This window comes from Capra hircus, chromosome 20 (genome assembly GCF_001704415.2).
Source record: "Capra hircus breed San Clemente chromosome 20, ASM170441v1, whole genome shotgun sequence".
NCBI classification, from domain to species: Eukaryota; Metazoa; Chordata; class Mammalia; order Artiodactyla; family Bovidae; genus Capra; species Capra hircus.
This window is the reverse complement of record NC_030827.1, coordinates 15,355,775-15,377,701: the sequence shown is the minus strand read 5'-3', so window position 1 is coordinate 15,377,701 and position 21,927 is coordinate 15,355,775. Positions and strand designations below refer to the sequence as shown.

The window sequence follows — 21,927 nt, the reverse complement described above, 5'->3', positions numbered from 1 at the left end:
CTTGGGCAAATGGCAATTTCTGTATCTAGCAAAGAAAGCTGTACAGTCTTTTGAGGTCCTCCCACTCAGCTTCCTTCCCCTTCCTGAAGCAACCTAATAAAACTTGCTTTTTTATATTCCAAACCTTACTTACAGTCTTTTGATCATCTATTTTCATTGCTCTGAATCCAGAGTTCACAACCTGCTGACAAGTCCACTTTTACTCCAAGCGAGCCCTCCAACTCCCTGACTAAGCACTTTTGATTTACCTCCTGTCATCAACTCATCTACCAGCTGTAATTCATCAGCAAAGGAATCAAAAACCCTTTGGTAGTTAATCCCAGGTGTATTTGGACGGAACCTTCGGCATAAGGTAAGCAACTAGGACAGTGACATCAGAAGGGAAAAGTAAACTCAGAGAGTGGCGGTGCCTTAGAAAGAGTCTAGGTGTGGAGAAGCGTCTGGGGATGTGAGTGGATCTCAGCAGGTAATGGGCCCAGCAGGGGGGCTCGGAGCTCCGAACTGTGGGTGGGACTGGGTGAGGCCGCGGCAGAAGCAGGCACGGCCACTTCCGATGCTCTGATAAAGGGAGGACCAGAAAGCCCAACTTTCCCACGGTGCCGCCGGACGGGCGCAGCTGGCGCTGCTCGCCAGGCTGCGCGGGGTCAGGACGGGGCGCCGCCCACGCGCCGCTCGGGCCGGAACACGCCGAGGTGGGTGCGCGGAGCCGGAGGCGGCGGGGAGCGCTGGGGCGCCGAGACCGAGGCCGCGGGCTCCGGGCCGCCGGCGCAGCTCGAGCGCTTTCCGCGGGGTTTGGCTCCTGTCGCTTCCCGTCTCGCCGAACCGGCATCGTCGCCGCGGGAGCCGCCGCCGCGAGTCCTCAGAGCCGGGCTGCGGGCGGCCGGGCGCCCCGGGACGCGGACGCAGGTGAGGCCCGGCGGTTGGGAGTCCGGGGGGGGGGGGGGCGCGGCCGCCCGAGGGGCTGGCGTCGGCCCGACCGGGCGCGGCCCTGCCCTGCCCTGCCCTGCCCGGCCGCGGCGGCTCGGGCCCCGGGCTCGCGCCGGGCGGACGCGCCGGGGCCGGGCTGCGCTGGCCCGGCCGCCTCCCGCCCCGGCCTCAGGTGGTGCGGCGGCGTTTCAACTTTGGCACCTGAGGCTCCCGGGGCGGCGGCGGCGGCCTCGGGGCGCGAGTCGGCCGGAGGGCGGAATTACACGGGGTCTGGGAGCGCGAGCCGGGCGGCGCCGGGGGCGTGCGGGGAGGGCCGCGGGGCCGGCGCGGCCGCCCTCCAGGTGGGAGTTGGGGAACCGCGTGCGGTTTCCTCTCAGAGCTCGTGGGGAGAGTCGCACACACCCCCCTTCCACGGCCCGTTCCCTTCGCCCGGATCCACTTTCTTTTGTCTGGTCCGTTTCGGTATCGGCGTCTCAGCTGCTTTTGTTGCAGCCTCGGGTCCGGAGGGTTCAGACTTGTCAGAGGTCGTGGGTAAGCTCTGAAATGCCGCGAGGCGAAGGTGGACAGAGAGGATCCCTAGGATGGAGAAGATTTGTCATTAGTGTCCTAATTAGCACTAACATGTCACCGCGTTCTTTTCGACATAGGATGTACTGGATATTTTTCTAGCATGTAATAGTTTTAAGAGTACACAGGAGAGCATTCATTAGTAATTACAAAGGAGCATTGTGTGGGCAGGTTTCTATTAAATTACCCATTTTATAGACCAGACAACTGAGGCACCCACGAGGAAAAGTGATTACATCAAAAACAAGGAGTCAGCCCTTGTGGGAACTGGGGTTAGAACTTGTCTGACTGAGAGTTGTTCTCAGTACAGTCACTCAACCTCAAACAAAATTAGCGCTGAGAGCCCCTCTAATTCGCATATTTTTATTTATTCATTAATTACCAAAACCTTTCTTAAAAATATACTTGAGTTCTTTCATATTCCTAAAGTAGTACCCCTAAAAGTGATACTTAAATGACCAGAGTCATTCCATTTTTTGGAATCGTAGTAAGGACGAAGTGTGTGTGTGTGTGTGTGTGTGCGTGCGTGTGTGTGTGCGTGTGCGTCTTTCCTCTGTCAAACTATTAATCTCCTATGTGAATCCACTGGGAGCTCAGTTGTACCTAATGATTAACATAGCAGAGACCCTAAATGTTTATTTAATGGATAAGTGGAATGGTAGTATGCCTGAGCAGTAAGTTTTCTTTTCTCCTACAAAAGAATTAAACATTTAGAAGAATAATTATTTTAATAATTTCAATGAAAATTGACTTGTAATCAGGTGCAATATTATGTTGTCCTTTCTCTCCAGTGCTGTCAACAATGCACCCCTTTCCCTGCTTTTAAATGATTTTGCCAATAGATCTTTTATTGCCCCATTTTTCTTCCTCTGTTACATTTATATGTTTGGTTTTTCAAAGTGAAGATTTTTTTTCTTTTAAAATTCAAAGAAAGGAGTCTTAAAAAAAAAAAAACAAGCTTTTTCTCCTTTATGAAATAGACTTAACTAGGCATTTATGGGTATATCTGAGGATAGACACCTGCGTCTTTAATTGGTAATTCCTGTATGTCAAGCAGGAGTTCCTCTAGGCAAGTATCCAATGAATTAATAATAATATATCCCTGTAATATTTTATGAGACATCTACCTCATATAATGCCTTTTTATCAACAGAATAAAGCTAAAAAAATTCAGTTAAATTTTGCTAACTACATAGCACATTTTAGGGCACAGTTCGCCTAGGCTTACTTAGTGACTCATGGAATAAACACTAACAATTTTCTTTCCCTTGCACCATCTTCACTCACCAACTGGAAAGAAAAAGAACTGTGATATATCTTTTCTTTCAGAAGGGATACTTAGAGAATTAATGAAGTAATGTCTGGAGAATATTTTAATCTCCTTGGAAGAAAGCTGCTTTGTGACTTCAAAGTGTGACTATAGGGTCATGAAACACTGCCACTGCCCCCAACATGCTGTCATTTATGTTTTTAGAATGGTCGTTCCAGGTAGTTACTTTAGGAGGCTAGATGTTTATTTAAAAAGTGCTGCTGCTATTTAGTTATTTTAAATATTTGAAAAATTTTGTCAATTTTACAAGCAACAAAAAAATATGATTTTAGAATCTTTTACAAGTACTTGTTTTTTGTTTGTATTTTTTTTTTAATCCAAAACTATGTAGCTCAGTTTGAACATCTTTTATTTGCTAAACTTGGCAGAATGATTTCTGCTTGGTTGCAAAACTTAGCTCTGCCTCACTTCAAGATTTTGCTGGTCTTAAGGATATTTAAACAGTTATCATGAAGGCTACGAAGACAACTGTGAAAGGTGTTTTTAAAATAGTTTTAATTATTGGCAGCATTATTAGAAAATGTTTGTAACCTTCTCAGTGTGACTACTCTGTAATGGACACTGCTTGCTTGTAGGCATGTATACATTTGTAATACAGTGGTGGTGTAGTCACTAAGCCGCTTCCCAGGGAATGGATAAGGATATCTGTTTCATGTTTAATGTGAATTTTTTTCTCACTTTGGAAGGTTAATATTTCATTTTTAAGGTCTCATCAAAATTCCCTGCATCAGAACAGCTCCAATAAGTAGGCAGTCCCCAGTAAAATGATGACATAAAAATGCCCACATTAAAAATATCTTCTTTTGGCCCTAGTATGCAATAATGTGTACAAAAATGTTATATTAACCAAATAGTATTATATTAACCAGACTAAGTGTCTGGTACAGAAAACGTTAACCACATAATTAATAAGCTGTTTTATTGTTTTCCTTGATTTAAGAAAATGTTTAAGGAAATTACTTGATTGATAAGTCTTTTATAAAATCCAGCTGAGAAAATTAGAGATATTGCATTTTTTGTCTTAATAAATTTCTCTGTAGCAAGCAGAAATATTAGAAATTATTCTGTTAATGATGGAACTACCTTTAAGTTCTGTAATCTCTTTCCCTGATTAGTTCACTGATAGTCTGACAGGTGGGAAACCTTGGAAACAAGTAGTAGGTCATTAGCAGAGATTTTAACAGCAACTTCAAAACGTCGTTCATAAAATTGTTGAGATAAGAATGAGGCTTATTCTGATTGAGAACTTCCTGGCCTATTCAGAAAACTGTTAAAAAAATTTTTTTTTCTCAAGGGGCCAGAGTTGAAATACAAACACCAATTTAGGCAGCATGAAATGAATAGTATATATATATATAAGTGGGCTCTTCTGTGACCCCATGGACTGTAGTCCACCTAGCTCTGTCCATGGGATTTCCCAGGCAGGAATACTGGAATGGGTTTCCTGGAGGCATTTCCTTCTCCAGTGGATCTTCCCGACCCAGGAGTCAAGCCCGCATCTCCTGCATTGGCAGGCAGATTCTTTACCCTGAGTCACCTAGGAAGCCCACTAATCTCCTGAAAGATATATAAATTATAGAATTAGTATTTTTGTATAGCTTCACTTGTCTGACTTAGAACTAGCTAAGGCTGTAGAGTCCTAAATAGAGCTTGATATGCTCTAGTCTGGCATTATACTTTTTGCTTACCCAACAACCATAACCTTTCCTATTTAGTGTTTTGGCTTATATTATTTTCCTTGCTCAAGATGCCCATTCCTCTCCACTCTACTTGCAAAGGCTATCTAAATTCTCCCTGTGCTTTAGGACCCAGCTGGAATACTTTTTTTCCAGAAAGCCTTCCCTGACTCCCTAGTTCTTATTTTTTAGTTCACCATGTCTGTCTGTTAATTACTCCTTGTTTTTTATTATTTCTTTTATTTTGCCCTTGAATTTGTTTTTCTTTAATTTTTATTATAGTTGCTTTACAATGTTGTGTTAGTTTCTGTTGTACAGCAAAGTGAATCAGTTCTACATATATCCCCTCTTTTTTAGATTCTTTCCATCACCAGGAAAGAATCTTTCCAGGTCATTACAAAGTATTGAGAGTTCCCAATACAGTAGGTTCCTATTATCTGTTTTATGTACAGTAGGATGTATATGTCAATCCAAGTCTCTGAATTTATCCCCCCCTCAGTTTCCCCCTTGGTAACTAGAAGTTTGTTTTCCACATCTGTGATTCTTTTTCTGTTTTATAAATAAGTTTGTTTGTATCTTTTTTTTCTTTTCTTTTTTTTTTTTCAAGCTTCCACATATAAGCAATATCACATGATATTTGTCTTTGTCTTTGACTTCACTCAGTATGACAATCTCTGGGTCCATCCATGTCACTGCAAATGGAATTATTATTATTATTATTATTATTTGAGTGCATCAAAGTTTTACTCATTGAAACCAAAAAAGGTTTTTTATTAATTTTTATTGGAGTGTAGTTACTTTACAATGTTGTGTTAGTTTCTGCTGTGCAGCAAACTGAATCAGTTATACATATATGCTCTCTGTTTTTTAGGTTTCCTTCCTGTTTAGGTCACCACAGAGCACTGAGTAGAGTTCCCTGTGCTACATAGTAGGTTCTCACTAGTTTCCTGTTTTATGCCTTAGAGTCTATATACATGTCAGTCCCAGTCTCCCAGTTCATTCCACCCCATTTCCTCCTTTGGTATTCGTAATTTGTTCTCTGCATCTGTGTCTCTATTTCTGTTTTGCAAATAAGTTCATCCGTACCATTTTTGTAGATTCCACATATGTGTGTTGACATACTATGCTTGTTTTTCTCTTTCTGACTTCTTTTGTATGACAGTCTCTAGGTCTATCCATGTCTCTGTAAATGGCACTCTTTTGTTAATTTTTATGTCTGAGTGGTATTCCATTGTATATATGTACCACAGGTTCTTTATCCATTCATCCTTTGATGGACATCTAGGTTGCTTCCATGTCCTGGCTGTTGTAAATAGTGCTACAACGTATATTGGGGTACATGTATTTTTTCAGGTTATCGTTTTCTCCAGATATATGCCTAGGAGTGGGATTGAATTTGTTTTCCACCTAGGTTTTTCTTTTTTTTCCCCTCAAAGGTACAAGTGTGTGTTAGTCGCTCAGTTGTGTCTGACTCTTCACAGTCCCATCGACTAAGGCTTGCCAGGCTCCTCTGTCCATGGGATTCTCCAGGCAAGAATATTAAGAATACTGGAGTGGGTTGCCATTTCCTTCTCCAGGGGATCTTCCTGATCCAGGGATCTAACCCTGGTCTATCACGTTGCAGGCAGGTTCTTTACTGTCTGAGCTACCAGGGAACAGGTCGTATATTCAGTATATATTTTCCTCAATCATGTACAGCACCTATAATGCTGGATACTAGCTGGACATATTAAGCTTGTAAGGTTAGATCTACAAAAAAGCATTCTGCTTAGAGATAGGGTAATATACCTTCATGCTTTATAATTGTGTCAGTCAGTGTTCTGAAAAAATGTAGCAAGCTCAAAATGGAGTAGTTGATAAGATCAATTTTGAAAGTGTGCCTGAGGTAAAATAAATCAACAATGGATGGTGAAGCATCTCAGGACTAACAGTAATGAGAACCATTATCATCCCTAGGCCTAAAGGGGTGAGAGAATAGGATCAAGACTAAAACCCAGAGAGGGTAGCTATATGGGGAATGCTGCCTGGCTAGACCTTTGGCCTTTCTGAGATAGAGAGGCGTGGAGGAGTAAATACCCCTCTTCACTCCTTTCCAGCCCTCTGATTTCCTAGTGGTGCTTCCCACTGGCAAATTTAGCTGGTAGGCAGAAGGTGGGAGAGGGAGAGGGAGTATTTTTGCAGGTGAAAAGTCAGCCTCCTGGGAATTAGAACACAGTAGAGTAGGTGAAAAATACCTCTGGAGTGTGGATGAGAGAGGACAAAGGATATCCAGTGCTGTAATCACATCATCTGGAGTGAGTGTTTTCATTACAGTTACATAAGCCTTTTTGTGCTTTCTCTATTTCATAAAAGGCAAGCATGTTTGTTTCTAGCCTAATTCAGTGTGTTTTATGATTAATATATGATTTGTGACACTTTTATGATGGATGTATTTCATAAGAACCACTGTCCCTCTTTAGTGGTTTAGCTAATGTATTGTTATGCATGTTTTCTCAATCTGTGAGAAATGAAACAATGAAAATCTGTTTCATTTTTTCTTACTTTGTGTTTTGCTTGTACAGTACCCAAGTGGGAGACAGAGCTGTCTATGTAGCCACTGGGAAAACTGCCCCTCCACCACGCTAGTCACATGATTGGTCTGAATTAGTGGTGGTTGCTCAATTTTCTTTTTGCCGTTTTCGTAGATCAGTGGTTGTCAGTCTTGGTGTATGTGATTCTCATTGCAGATACTCTGATTCAAGCAGGTTTAAGATAAATCTTGAGCATCTGTTCTTTTAAAAAGGTTTCATGTGTTTCAGAAGCACAGATGTGAGAATCACTCGCACAGGTAGTCATTTTGATCGTAGATTCCCCCACAATTTAATGTATATGTAGCACTCTTTAGTGTAATAATTAATCCTCCAATAGAAAGCCATTTCTACTTTATGTACTCTTCAAAACAAATGTTTTTGATTTTTTCACGTTGAGAAGTTTTCATGATATAAGATGCAAAACATGTGACTTCCATATTACTAAAGCAAATAAGTTTAAATTCTTTAAATAGATATAAAAACTTTTAAGTATTAACATACGGTATAGAGAATAGTATAATGAACACCCATGTTCCCACCATGTAACCTCATAAAGTGTTAACATTTTATTTTTTTCAGATTTTTTTAAGAAAAAAATGCAGGTAAAATTTAAGCCCCCTTAGATACCTTTCTAGAGGTTACCATTATCCTAAACTTGGTATTTATCATTTCTTTACTGATACATGTGTATGTAGCTTTTATACTTTTGCTACATATTCATGTATCAGTAAAGAAACTATAACATGGTTGCACATGCTGTTTTGTTTTGTTTTGTAGCTGTTCAGAATGTAGGATAAATAAGTGCATCCCATTTCTGGAAACATTTAAAGAAGGCAAGCTAAACCATGCATACATACTTCAGGAGATTCTAAGGACATCAGTGAATGGGAAGACAGAAGAAAACTAGTGTAGCATGGCTGTTTCAGGATTATAAACCAAATCTTCGTCTTAGTACAGCATCTAAGTATCATTGAGTTCTAGGGAGATCCATGCTGAAGGACTATTTGGAACAGCTATCTGCAGATACATTTGCTGCCAGACAGTGGTATATTTGTAGGACAGGAGAATAAATGATAGCAAATTGGGTACATTGGGTGCATGATCTAGATCCCATAATTACAAAAAGCAGGGAGTAAGCAAAGGCAAATCAAACATAAAAGTAAAATACACTAAAATTCATGTGGTTGGATAGAAGTGTATGCAGTTTTTTGTGGACTCTGTTAATTTATTTGGCCCTGATTTATTTTTAGAATGACTCAAGAGTATTTCTGATGTCACCAAAAAGCTGATCAAGACAGTGTAGATCCTGAAACTTAGAGCTTCCATACCTTACCCTCTGCTTTTCTTACTGTAGTCAGCTCAGATGCCAGCAGATAGGCAAGGGCAGCCAATGATTTCACTGACTCCTCTGTTCTAGCAAATGAGTTTATAGAGAGCTCTTTCCCCCATCCCGACTTTGAACTGTCTGTAAGGGCTTCAGTCTTCCTCATTCCTCTGGTCCTTCAAAATGTCAAGACTCTAGAAAATAGGAACTTCCTCCTCATAAAACGATAGACATACTTTGGGAAGTTAGTTTACTCTCTAGGCCTTCATTTCCTCGTTTATGAAACAATTAACAATCCCTACATCACAGGAATGTCCTGATGGTTAAAGGAGCTAGTGCTATTTAATAATCACTGTATTCAAGAGTAGTAGTTAGTATTTAAAATAATTCCAACCTCTTGAATTTGTGATTTATAGGTAGAGATTTTAGTTTAAAAAATATGGAGAGTATGCCACTTTCTGTCCCATTGCTGATTGAAAAGAGAAAAGTACTGTTTTCTGATAGATACCTTCATAAAGAAAATTATAAGTAATCTGAATATCTCCAGAGATATAAGATACGTCATCAAACCACATAAGGTATGTGATTGAGATACATACCTCCAGAGATATAAGATATGTCATCAAACCACATAAGGTGTCATGAAGCTCAGATTGTATTCTAAAATGAAGCTTCTAAAAAGTCAATCTTTGTGACAGCTTTATGAGGCCAAGACCAGCTTCTTCCAATGGTGTTTGCTAAATTTACCCTGGTGATGCCAGTAAGTTGTGCCTTGACTTCAAGGAGAGTTAGGAAAGAATGACTTTTTTTTGTCTGCCTATGCTTGCTTACTTATTCACTCATTCATTCAACTGATCAGTGCTTAGCACTGTTATAAACTGCCTAGGATTTTGCATCTCAGCGAGGAAGACAAACATGGAATGAGTAGTTAAAAGCATGATGAATGTTCTAAAGGAGGATTAGAAAGGTTGTTGGGGGAAAATGGGGTCGCGATGAGTTGGACACGACTTAGTAACTAACACTAACACACTGGGTGAAAATAATAGACCAAGGATAACCCACTCTCCTTTCTCCTCTAGAAGGTGGTATTTTAGCTGAGACTCGAAGGATATGGTTCTATTCCCTAGAGACTAGAGGCAAGCTTCCCAGAGATTCAGAGTTAGGAGCAGGAGGAGTGAACCAGTGAAGTAGAGGAGTGGAAGGAAGCCTGGACTGCTGGAATGTAGAGCAGATGGGCTGAGCACTGGCAGCAGCCTAATGAGCCACTCATTTCAGTTCAGTTGCTTGCCGTGTCTGACTCGTTATGACCCCATAGACTGCAGCATGCCAGGCTCCCCGTCCTCACCATCTCCTGGAGCTTGCTCAAACTCATGTCCTTTGAGTCGGTGTTGTCATCCAACCATCTCATCCTCTGTTGTCCCCTTCTACTCCCACCTTCCATCTTTCCCAGCATCAGGGTCTTTTCAAATGAGCCAGTTCTTCGCATGAGGTGGCCAAAGTACTGGAGTTCCAGCTTCATCATCAATCCTTCCAATGAATATTCAGGACTGATTTCCTTTACTATTGACAGGTTTGATCTCCTTGCAGTCCAAGGGACTCCCACGAGTCTTCTCCGACACCACAGTTCAAAACCATCAATTCTTGGGCTCTCAGCTTTCTTTATAGTCCAACTTTTACATCCATACATGACTACTGGAAAAACCATAGCTTTGACGAGATGGACCTTTGTTGGCAGTACCCCACTTCAGTACTCTTGCCTGGAAAATCCCATGGACAGAGGAGCCTGGTAGGCTGCAGTCCATGGGATCGCAAAGAGTTGGACATGACTGAGTGACTTCCTTTTCACTTTTCACTTTCATGCATTGGAGAAGGAAATGGCAACCCACTCCAGTGTTCTTGCCTGGAGAATCCCAAGGACAGGGGAGCCTGGTGGGCTGCCGTCTATGGGGTCACACAGAGTCAGACACGACTGAAATGACTTAGCAGCAGTAGCAGCAGCTTTTTAATATGCTGTCTGTTTGGTCATAGCTTTTCTTCCAAGGAGCAAGTGTCTTTTAATTTCATGGCTGCAGTCACCATCTGCAGTGATTTTGGAGCCCCAAATAATAAAGTCTGTCACTGTTTTCATTGTTTCCCCATCTATTTGCCATGAAGTGATGGGACCAAATGCCATGATCTTTGTTTTTTGAATGTTGAGTTTTAAGCCAGCTTTTTCACTCTCCTTTTTCACTTTCATCAAGAGGCTCTTTAGTTCTTCTTCCCTTTCTGCCATAAGGGAGGTGGTCATCTGCATATCTGAGATTATTGATACTTCTCCCAGCAATCTTGCTTACAGCTTGTATTCATCCAGTCTGGCGTTTCACATGATGTACTCTGCATATAAGTTAAATAAGCAGAGTGACAATATACAGCCTTGACGTACTCCTTTCCCAATTTGGAACCAGTTCATTTGTCCATGTCTAGTTATAACTGTTGCTTTTTGAACTGCATACTGATTTCTCAGGAGGGAGCTCAGGTGGTCTGGTATTCCCATCTCTTGAAGAATTTTCCATAGTTTGTTGTGATCCACACAATCAAAAGCTTTGGTGTAGTCAATAAAGCAGAGGTAGATGTTCTTCTGGAACTTTCTTGCTTTTTCGGTGATCCAGTGGATGTTGCCAGTTTGATCTCTGGTTCCTCTGTCTATTCCAAATCCAGTTTGAACACCTGGAAGTTCTTGGTTCAGGTACTGTTGCAGCCTGGCTTGAAGAATTTTGAACATTACTTTGCTAGTGTGTGAGATGAGTGCAATTGTGCAGTAGTTTGAGCATTTTTTTGGCATTGCCTTTCATTGGGACTGGAATGAAAACTGACCCTTTCCAGTCCTGTGGCCACTGCTGAGTTTTCCAAATTTGCTGGCTTCACAGCATCTTTTAAAACTTGAAATAGCTCAACTGGAATTCCATCACCTCCACTAGCTTTGTTTGTAGTGATGCTTCCCAAGGCCCACTTGACTTCACACTCCAGGATATCTGATTCTAGGTGAATGATCACACCATCATAGTTATCTGTGTCATTAAGATCTTTTTTGTATAGTTCTATATGTTCTTGCCACCTCGTTTTAGTATCTTCTGCTTTTGTTAGGTCCACAGAAGAAGATTGATGATTTGTTTTGTTTTTTCTACAAGGACTCTGCCTTCAAGGTGGAGAATAAAATGCTTCAGATTTTCAAAAAGTAATACCTTGGTGACCAGAACCACAATTTTTGGCCTAGAATTTTTTAGGTGACACATTTGCTTTTTGTTTATAGACTATATGGGACAAAATATCTTCCTCTTCTTATATCTCTTCCTTGGTCTCTTAGATCTATCCCATTCCACCTTTTTGAAAGAGCTCGCAGGGTATCTTTAGTCCTGGACCCATTTTAATCCTCCTTTCTCACTTTGCCCTTTCCCTTCTGGATTCTGATGTTTTCAGAACAAATCCTAAGGAACATGACTATTTTTGTTTTGTTGTTTGCTCAGTGATGTCCTACTCTTTGCAACCCCGTGGACTGTAGTCCACAGGCTCCTCTGTCCATGGGGTTTTCCATGCAAGAATACTAGAGTGGGTTGCTGTTTCCTCCTCCAGGGGATCTTCCTGACTCAGGGATCAATCTTTCCACCTTATTGAAAGAGCTGGCAAGGATTCTTTTCTCCTCAATACATTTTCATCCTTCTTTCTCCCTTGCTCTTTCCCTTCAGGGTTCTGAATGTTTTCAGAACAAATCATAAGAAATATGACCAGAACTCTGAGTGACAGTGCCAAATAACTAGAATTAGAAGTGTTTCTTACAGTGCTTAACAGAGACGAAGCACCCGGTTGTGATAATCTGAAGAGCTCTGCTGCAAATATTAGAACTTATCTAGAAATATTTGATTATGTACTACATAAATGCATAGATGAGCTTGTAACAAGGTATTTAAAAGAGAGCTCAGAGCTAAAAAGAAGAAAGGTGGAGAGAGCTTAGCAAGTAGAAACATGACATAAAATCTACCCTTAGTGTTAGGGTGAGCTTGCGAGGCTCACTAATATAGTGGCTTGGATTTTAATATTCATAGTTAAAGAGGAGACCAAGGCCTTGCTTATAGATGAAGCAGGGAGTTGGGAATTGAGACCCCTGAGTAAAGTCAGGACTTGGAAAAGGCAGCATTTTCACTAGAATAGTAGATTATTAAAAAAAAAAAAAGGTCCAGTGATACAGATAATGAGGAAGTCTATATTGGCCTAGTCTCTGAGTAGATGGTAGAGTATAGTCTCATCTGAAAATTCTGTTTATTCAGGTGTTTTTTTTTTTAATCTTTTTATGAAAAATTTCAAGCATACACAAAAGTAGAGGACTGGTATAATGAATCATTATGTATCCATCAGCCAGCTTTAATAGTTACTCTTCCGTTTTTGTTTCATTTTTTTCTGCATTACATATGTTTTGTTTCTGCATTATATAATTTTGCTTATAAATAGTCAAAATTAAAATATTTATCTCTAGCCTGCTGCTGCTGCTAAGTCGCTTCAGTCATGTCCAACTCTGGCCTAAGGACCTTTAAAAAACAACAGTTTTCTATATTATGTCCAATGAAGTTAATGCCGAAGAATTGATGCTTTTGAACTGTGGTGCTGGAGAAGACTTGAGAGTCCCTTGGACTGCAAGGAGATCCAACCAGTCCATTCTGAAGGAGATCAGCCCTGGGATTTCTTTGGAAGGAATGATGCTAAAGCTGAAGCTCCAGTAGTTTGGCCACCTCATGCGAAGAGTTGACTCATTGGAAAAGACTCTGATGCTGGGAGGGATTGGGGGCAGGAGGAGAAGGGGAGGACAGAGGATGAGATGGCTGGATGGCATCACTGACTTGTTGGACGTGAGTCTGAGTGAACTCTGGGAGTTGGTGATGGACGGGGAGACCTGGCATGCTGCGATTCATGGGGTTGCAAATAGTTGGACACGATTGAGTGAACTGAACTGAATTGAATATCTAATTCATGTATAATTTTCCCTGGTTGTCTCAAAAATATTTTTCTTAAGAGTTGATTTGTTTGAATTAAGAATCAAACAAGTCTATGCATTGCATTTGATGGATGTCTTAAATCTCTTAAGTTTCTCTTCTTTCTTTTAAAATTAATTAGCTGATAAAGCCAAGTTGTAGAATTAATCACATCCTGTACTGGGCTAGTTTTAAAGCCTCATAATGTCATTTCAACTACTGGACAATTTCATTCATCTCACACACTAGCAAAGAAATGCTCAAAATTCTCCAAGTCAGACTTCAACAGTAAGTTAACTGTGAACTTCCAGATGTTCAAGTTGAATTCAGAGGAACCAGAGATCAAATTGCCAACATCTGTTGGATCATCGAAAAAGCAAGGGAGTTCCAGAAAAACATCTGCTTTATTGACTATACCAAAGCCTTTGACTTTTCAAGAGATAGGAATACCAGACCACCTTACCTGCCTCCTGAGAAATCTGTATGCATGTCAAGAAGCAACTGTTAGAATGAGACATGGAGCCAGACTGGTTCCAAATTGGGAAAAAGAGTATGTCAAGGCTGAATATTGACACCCTGCTTATTTACCTTATATGAAAAGTGCATCATGAGAAATGGCGGGCTCGATGAAGCACAAGCTGCAATCAAGTTTGCCGGGAGAAATATCAATAACCTCAGATATGCAGATGACACCACCCTTATGGCAGAAAGTGAAGAAGAACTAAAGAGCCTCTTGATGAAAGTAAGAGAGGAGAGTGAAAAAGTTGGCTTAAAGCTCAGCATTCAGAAAAGTAAGATCATGTCATCCAGTCCCATCACTTCATGGCAAATAAATGAGGAAACAACAGAAACAGTGAGAGACTTCATTATTTTGGGGTCCAAAATCACTACAGATGGTGACTGCAGCCATAGAAAAGCTATGACCAACCTAGACAGCATATTCAGAGAAGGCAATGACACCCCATTTCAGTACTGTTGCCTGGAAAATCCCATGGGCGAAGGAGCCTGGTGGGCTGCAGTCCATGGGGTCACGACTGAGAGACTTCACTTTCACTTTTCACTTTCATGCATTGGAGAAGGAAATGGCAACCCACTCCAGTGTTCTTTCCTGGAGAATCCCAAGGACAGGAAAGCCTGGTAGGCTGCCATCTATGGGGTCACACAGAGTCGAACACGACTGAAGTGACTTAGCTGCAGCAGCAGCAGACAGCATATTAAAAAGCAGAGACATTACTTTGCCAACAAAGATCCATCTAGTCAAAGCTATGGTTTTTCTAGTAGTCATGTATGGATGTAAGAATTGGACTATAAAGAAAGCTGAGCACCAAAGAATTGATGGTTTTGAACTGTGGTGTTGAAGAAGACTCTTGAGAGTCCCTTGAACTGCAAGGAGATCCAATCAGTCAATCCTAAAGGAAATCAGTCCTGCATATTCATTGGAAGGACTGATACTGAAACTCCAATACTTTGGCCTCCTGATGCGAAGAACAAACTTATCGGAGAAGACCCTGAGTCTAGGCAGGATTGAAGGTGGGAAGAGAAGGGGACGACAGAGGATGAGATAGTTGGATGGCATCACCAACTCGATGGACATGAGTTTGAGCAAGCTTCAGGAGTTGGTGATGGACAGGGAAGCCTGCTGTGCTGCGGTCCATGGGGTGCAAAAACTCGGACATGACTGAGTGACTGAATGTCATTTAACACATTCATCTATTCATATAGTAAATAAAGTGGTTCTTAGATTTAATTGTTTGATTCAGTTCCGGCTATTATGGTTATTATTTTAAGAATACTTTAGAGATGGTGCTGAATACTTCCAATTACATTTTATCAGGAGGCACAAGTTGTTTGGTGATTGGTATAATGTGAATTGTATCCCCTCCAAATTCATATATTGAAGAGTTAATTCCCAACAAGTACCTCAGGGTGTGACCGTATTTGGATATAAGGCCTTTACAGTGTGATTAGGTTGGAATGAGGCTGTTTGGGTAGACTCAATCCTGTCTGACTGGTGTCCTTGTTTTGTTGTCCAGTCACTCAGTAGTGTCTGACTGGGACCCCGTGCAGCACACCAGTCATCCCTGTCCTTCACTGTCTCCTGGAGTTTGCTCAATTTCATCTCCATCGAGTGTCCTTATTAAGTAGAGGAAATTTGGGCTTGCAAAAAGACCCCAGGATACATGCCTACAGAAGAAAGGTCATGGGGGGATGCATGAGAAGGCAGCCATTTAAAACCCAAGGAGAGAGCCTTCAGAGCAACCAACCCTGATGGCCCCTTGATCTTAGACTTCTAGTTCCAGAACTGTGAAGAAAAAAAAAATCTGTTGTTAAAGCCACCCAGTTGGTGGTATTTTGTTATGTTAACCCTAGCTAACCAGTATAGTTGTTTTATTTTCAGTGATGTTAAGATTGATCTTTGAGTTCAGGTGGTAACAGCCTTGAGTCACTCAGTCATGTCTGACTCTTTGCAACCCCATAGACTGTAGCCCGCCAGGCTCCTCTGTCCACCAGCTTCTCCAGGAAAGAATACTAGAGTGGGTTGCCATTGCCTACTGCAGGGATTCTCCTGCAGAAGATCTCAGGTCTCCTGCATAGCAGGCAGATTCTTTACCATCTGAGCCAACAGGGAAGCCTAGCCTTATGGATACATTATGAAATGATCATCCCTTTTCCCTAATGTTTTAGTAGAAGTAGCCATTGATTTCTTCCCCTAAATCCATCATTTCATTAGGAATTGAAAATGGTGATTATATTAATCATCCTACATTTATTAGCATGATCTGTAAAGGATTTTTCCTAACTATTTGACTATCCAGAAATGGTTTATAGATTCTTTTCCCATATTTATTCATTTTTAATTCTGACATCCTTCAAATCACCTGAGAATCCTTAGCTTCTCATTTTAGTTCTTGGATTTATACTAATAGGGTGAGCCAAGGAGCCCCAAACTGAGAAACTTACTAAAAAACTATTCCTATTTTGGTGATGTCCCTTATGCACTTGGCAGTTACATTGTGAAACTGTTCTTTCTGGAGGGGCAAGTCCTCAACAAAGTCCCATATTTGTCTCATGGTAAAGATGAATTCATATTCTAAGGTTACAAAACACAGAGGGAAGTAAATGAGACATAACTGGATGTAAATTTAGATCTCCAGAAAATTTATGTGAGCCCATGGCTAAGGATTCTATCCTCTTCTCTAACAGTACTTAGAGCCTTATAGACCTCATCCTTTTTCATGGCTTAGAGAACAGCTGTTTTTAAAGCTGCTGCTCAGATACTCATCAAAACTCCAGATTCTTGAATCCAACTTATACTCAACAGATCTATGTGAAAGTTGAATAGAGGTCTCAAACTTAATACATCCAAAACTCATCATGTGCCCCTTCTGTTCTGCCTGTGTCTGTCCCCATATCTGTTGATGGCAGTCCTGTCCTTACAGTTGCTTTCATTGGAACCATCCTTGATTTTCTTTTCTCTTAGAACCCATATTCAATCTGTCTGGAAGTCATGTCTGTTCTGCCTTCAATATATATCCAGAATTTGACCGTTATTTACTGTTACCACTGCTGTCACCCCAGTTGGAGCTTTATGTTTTGACTGGATTACTCTAGGAACATTTTTCCATTATAATGGAGTTTATCTAGTAGAAGAGTTAAATTGGTAGTTTTATAACCACATTTCTGCCTTATACTCAAGAGAATCTTATTTAAAACTAAACCTAGTAAGTCATTTAAAAAGTGCTACTTTAATCTATGTATAAAATAAATAAACAGCAAGGTTCAACAGTAAACTGCTGCTGCTGCTAAGTCACATCAGTCGTGTCTAGCTCTGTGCAACCCCATAGATGGCAGCCCACCAGGCTCCCCCATCCCTGGGATTCTCCAGGCAAGAACAGTGGAGTGGGTTGCCATTTCCTTCTCCAATGCATGAAAGTGAAAAGTGAAAGTGAAGTCTCTCAGTCGTGTCCAACTATTAGCTACCCCATGGACTGCAGCCCACCAGGCTCCTCCGTCCATGGGATTTTCCAGGCAAGAGTACTGGAGTGGGTTGTCATTGCCTTCTCCCAACAGTATACTACAGTGACTATATTCAGTATCCTGTAATAAACCATAATGCAAATGAAAAAAAAAATAATGTAAGTAAGTAGCTTTTTAAAAAGTACAACTTTATCCAATTTTTCTTTTCTAAAGTAATTATGAGTAAGAAAGAGCTTAGTAGGGTGGGGGCAGAATCTTTTGGAAGCACCTTGTATATTAGGACAAGCTAATGACTCAACCAGAACTGTTTCCCCATATAATGCAGTATAATGTAATTAGTCATAGATTTGACTCATAGGTGAGTTTAAATGAAATGAAGAATGTGGTTTATAGATGATCTTTTAGAGTTTCCTTTCTAACAGAAAGGAACAGTGCCCAAAGTGAGAAAATCTGTTGCCTCTAATTCAAACCAACAATGTATCTGTTCATGTAAAAATCATTGTAAGCTATTATAAAGGTTTATATGGTTTATCCAGTAGTCATGTACGGATGTGAGAGTTGAACCATAAAGAAGGCTGAGTGCCAAAAAATTGATGCTTTTGAATTGTGGTGCTGGAGAGTCCTTTGGACTGCAAGGAGATCAAACTAGTCTATTCTTAAGGAAATCAACCCTGAATATTCACTGTAAGGGCTAATTCTGAAGCTCCAGTATGTTGGCCACCAGATGCAAAGAGCTGACTATTGGAAAAGACCCTGATGCTGGGGAACATTGAAAACAAGAGGAGAAGAGGGCAGCAGAGGATGAGATGATTAGAGAGCATCACCTACTCAGTGGACACGAATTTGAGCACTCCAGGAGATAGTGAAGGACAGGGAAGCCTGGCGTGCTACAGCTCATGGCGTGACAGAGGGTTGGACATGACTTAGTGACTGAACAACAGCAATGTAATTTCAAACTTTTCCTGTGTTTTCTCCCTAAGAAAGTAGTGTGTGAGAAATAAGTGAATATATGGGTACTACATACTATTACTTCCATTATCTTAAGAATGCATTCCTTCTACCGGAGTGGTAGCAATTAAAATGGGTAAAATCAATCAAAATACAGAAGTTATGAAGTATCTACATTTCTTCAATGATTTTTTAAAAATAATTCGTAAAGGAGTCACTTGGATTCAAAGACTGCGGTGAGCATTCAAGACAGTATCTGTGAGGAAAAGGAAACATTTCAAAGAATAGAAAGTTGGTATTCAACTTTTAAGTGAAGTGTGTGCTTTAAGAAGCTGTGTTGAGAGTGTAGAAGAACTTGGTAGCTACTCTAGCATCAGTTTTAATTACCTTGTCTCTTTAAGGTGAGATATGCATTATGTTATGTCTAAGAGTTCAGCAAGCCCAGGGGAGGTGGAAGAGAAGAACAGGAGGGTGGGTGAGAAGTGACTAGATGGCAATAAGATCATTTGAACTATTGAATAATTTTTTCTATCAATGAAAGTTGGGTGCTTTTCATGAAAAACATTTCAGGATGTGAATACTAAAGTGTATACAGAATTATTTAAACAGTTAAAGTTGTTGAAAGTTGACTTTATCATGTTCAAACCCCAAAGTATGTAACACCGACAATTACTGAAGAAAATTGAGATGCCTGTCTGTAATTCATGATTTAGAGTTAATAAATTGGAAGCTTCAATTGTCATTTTAATCCCTGAAGTTACCAAGGCTAGAATTACAGAAGTGACAGAAATCACCTGATCCAGTCTCCTATTTGTACCTGTAAAGTATCCGATGCCCTTGTCAAAGATTGAAAGCTAATATGAGAGGGATCCTGAATTACAAGTCAGCTTGCACTAAATAATACATGTTCTAAAAATAGCTATTGAACTACATAAGGCATATAAATTCTACAGGAATCTAATTATATTTGTAAAACCCTGTTTTAATTTCTGCCTAATGTAAGATTAATTTTGGAGTCCTGATGTGTTTTTAAACAGTTTACAAACCAGTGTAGTGACTGCTGCTTCGAAAACTCAGTCATTTGTGTTTTTGTAGTTTTTTACAGACCATTGACTGCAGTCTTAATGCTTCTTTTCTGTAGATTTCTTGGAGTTGAACACATTTTATTCCAGTTCCTCTGCATTCACAACACAGTTGAATCAAGATTCAGCATCAGCAGAGGGAGGGGACATGGTATCAGTTTTACAAAATAATATCTGTGCAGCTTATTCCCAACAGAGTTAGTACATATGATATTTGTGAGCAGTAACTGGTTTCAAAGCCAACTGGTTTCAAAGCCCACTTCTGCAAAATAGTTATGGATTACATCCGATGTTACTGTGTCCCACATAAAAATGAGATTTCTTTTACACTGAGAACATTTCTTTGTATTACAAAAGAAATACTGCTTCTTATTTCATGGAGATATAATTTCACAAGCACTTCCAGTATACAGCCTTTAGGTAGACTGATTGTGCCTCAGTCTAATGGCTACAAATGCAACACGGTGCTTTTAAGCAAAGAAAAGTACATACTCATCTTTAATAATACAAGCCCCCAGGGGCTGGGGGTGGGTGGGCAGCATTTCTTAATCAGTAATAAAATATTCTTTTTCTGTAGGTAATTTTCTCTCTGATTTTAGTAGTCATACCCTCCAAAATTCTGCCAGACAGTTCATTTTTGTTAACTTTGTATATATAGGAAAGTATGTATATAAAAGAAATAGATTTCCTCAAACAGTTCAGACTTTCTACCACTGTCATCATTGCAGCAGTGCTTGCGTCTAGTTTGGTTGCACATTAAAGAGGAATCCCATCAACACTGAACGTGCTCTCATTGGTGTATGTATCCATAGACCTCCTATTTTCAAACGAACCTTGAGCAGACATTAGATACAGGTGCTTTATCATTTCGGTAGTGACTGCTGCTTATTGAGTGTCAAGGTTGACAGTAGCCTTTATTTGTAGTGCATTTTAACTAGCTTTTCCTTAAAAAAATAAAAATAAAAACCAAAGACCCCTAAATTAGAAATATTATTTGTCTTGAAATGGTCTGGATCAACATTCAGTTTAATGTTTTACTTTATTTCTAATTTGATATGCATTGCTCCTTCCACACTTTTATCAGTTTGACCTCCATTGGCTTTTTATCTTTACCTTGTTCCAGTTCTTAAGAAATATATGGATAGTGTAAGTGTGTTAGTTGTCCTGTCATATCTGACTCTGTGGCTCTATGGACTGTGTAGCCCACCAGGCCCCTCTGTCTGTGAAATTCTCCAGGCAGGAATACTGGAGTGATTTTCCATCTCCTTTTCCAAGGGATCTTCCCAATCCAGAGATTGAACCCAGGCCTCCTGTCTTGCAGGCAGATTCTTTACCGTCTGAGTCACCAGGGAAGCCCCAATTGATAACTGATAAGGGAACTCCAAATTCTTTGGTCATTTCACCTTTGATTTTTCTTTCTTGTTCACCTGCATGACTTTTACATTTTGAGAAATTTTAAGCTCAGTATTTTTCTCTTTTAATCCAGGACTTTTGTTCTATGAATTCAGTAAAAGGAAATACATACAATAAAACATGGGCTTTCTCATGTGTTAAAACTAAGAAGACTACCTTGGCTTTCATAGGTACTGTTATGGACTGAGTTAGCTGCAGATATGTTTTATCCTTAAGAAAAGGGAAAAATGACCCTGAAAGTAATTCAGAGATCAGTGGGACCACCATTGCCTCCACAGGCACAGAGCACACAGCTCCAGAGAGTAAAGTTGTTCCCTCCTGAGATTGAAAGTGGAGTCACCTCCTCAGGTTCAGTGCACCATGTCCCTGCACATGGCCTCAGGGGCAAGGCTGCCTCCCATGGCCAAGGGTATGAGGCCACCCATGCCAGTGGGCAGAAGACAAAGCCGCCACCTTAGTGGGCCCCAGCAGGCAAAGCTCTGAACCAGAGAGAATCATTGTTGAACCTTAAATGTAATGTATTCAGTCCAGTTCAGTCTCTCAGTCGTGTCCGACTCTTTGCGACCCTGTGAATCGCAGCACGCCACGCCTCCCTGTCCATCACCAGCTCCCGGAGTTCACTCAGACTCACGTCCATTGAGTCCGTGATGCCATCCAGCCATCTCATCCTGGGTCATCCCCTTCTCTTCCTGCCCCCAATCCCTCCCAGCATCAGAGTCTTTTCCAATGAGTCAACTCTTCACATGAGGTGGCCAAAGTAGTGGAGTTTCAGCTTTAGCATCATTCCTTCCAAAGAAATCCCAGGGCTGATCTCCTTCCGAATGGACTGGTTGGATCTCCTTGCAGTCCAAGGGACTCTCAAGAGTCTTCTCCAACACCGCAGAGACTGAACCTGTGTCTCCTCCACCCAGATGGAGCAGGACTGTACCATCTGAGCCACCAATGAAGCCCAAAATTTTGTTGATTTATTCTTATTTTCTAATTTTAGATAAATTTTAATAATTAGAGTTTTGTCCACTTCATCTCAATTTTAAATCCATGAATAAGGAGAAGAAGGTGAGCAACCTTAGGGACCCATGAGTGTAGAATTTGATCTGTGCCACTGGCTGATG

General features: G+C 40.7%; 1 protein-coding gene across 2 annotated transcripts in view; it reads left to right on the top strand.

Moving 5' to 3' along the window:
• RNF180 (ring finger protein 180) overlaps positions 706-21,927 on the top strand; it is a 281,289-nt gene continuing 260,067 nt past the window's right edge. For both annotated transcript variants that reach the window (XM_018065778.1, XM_018065777.1), the window contains exon 1: positions 706-906. The gene's annotated coding sequence lies outside the window, so the exon portion shown is untranslated. The remainder of the gene's footprint in view (positions 907-21,927) is intronic.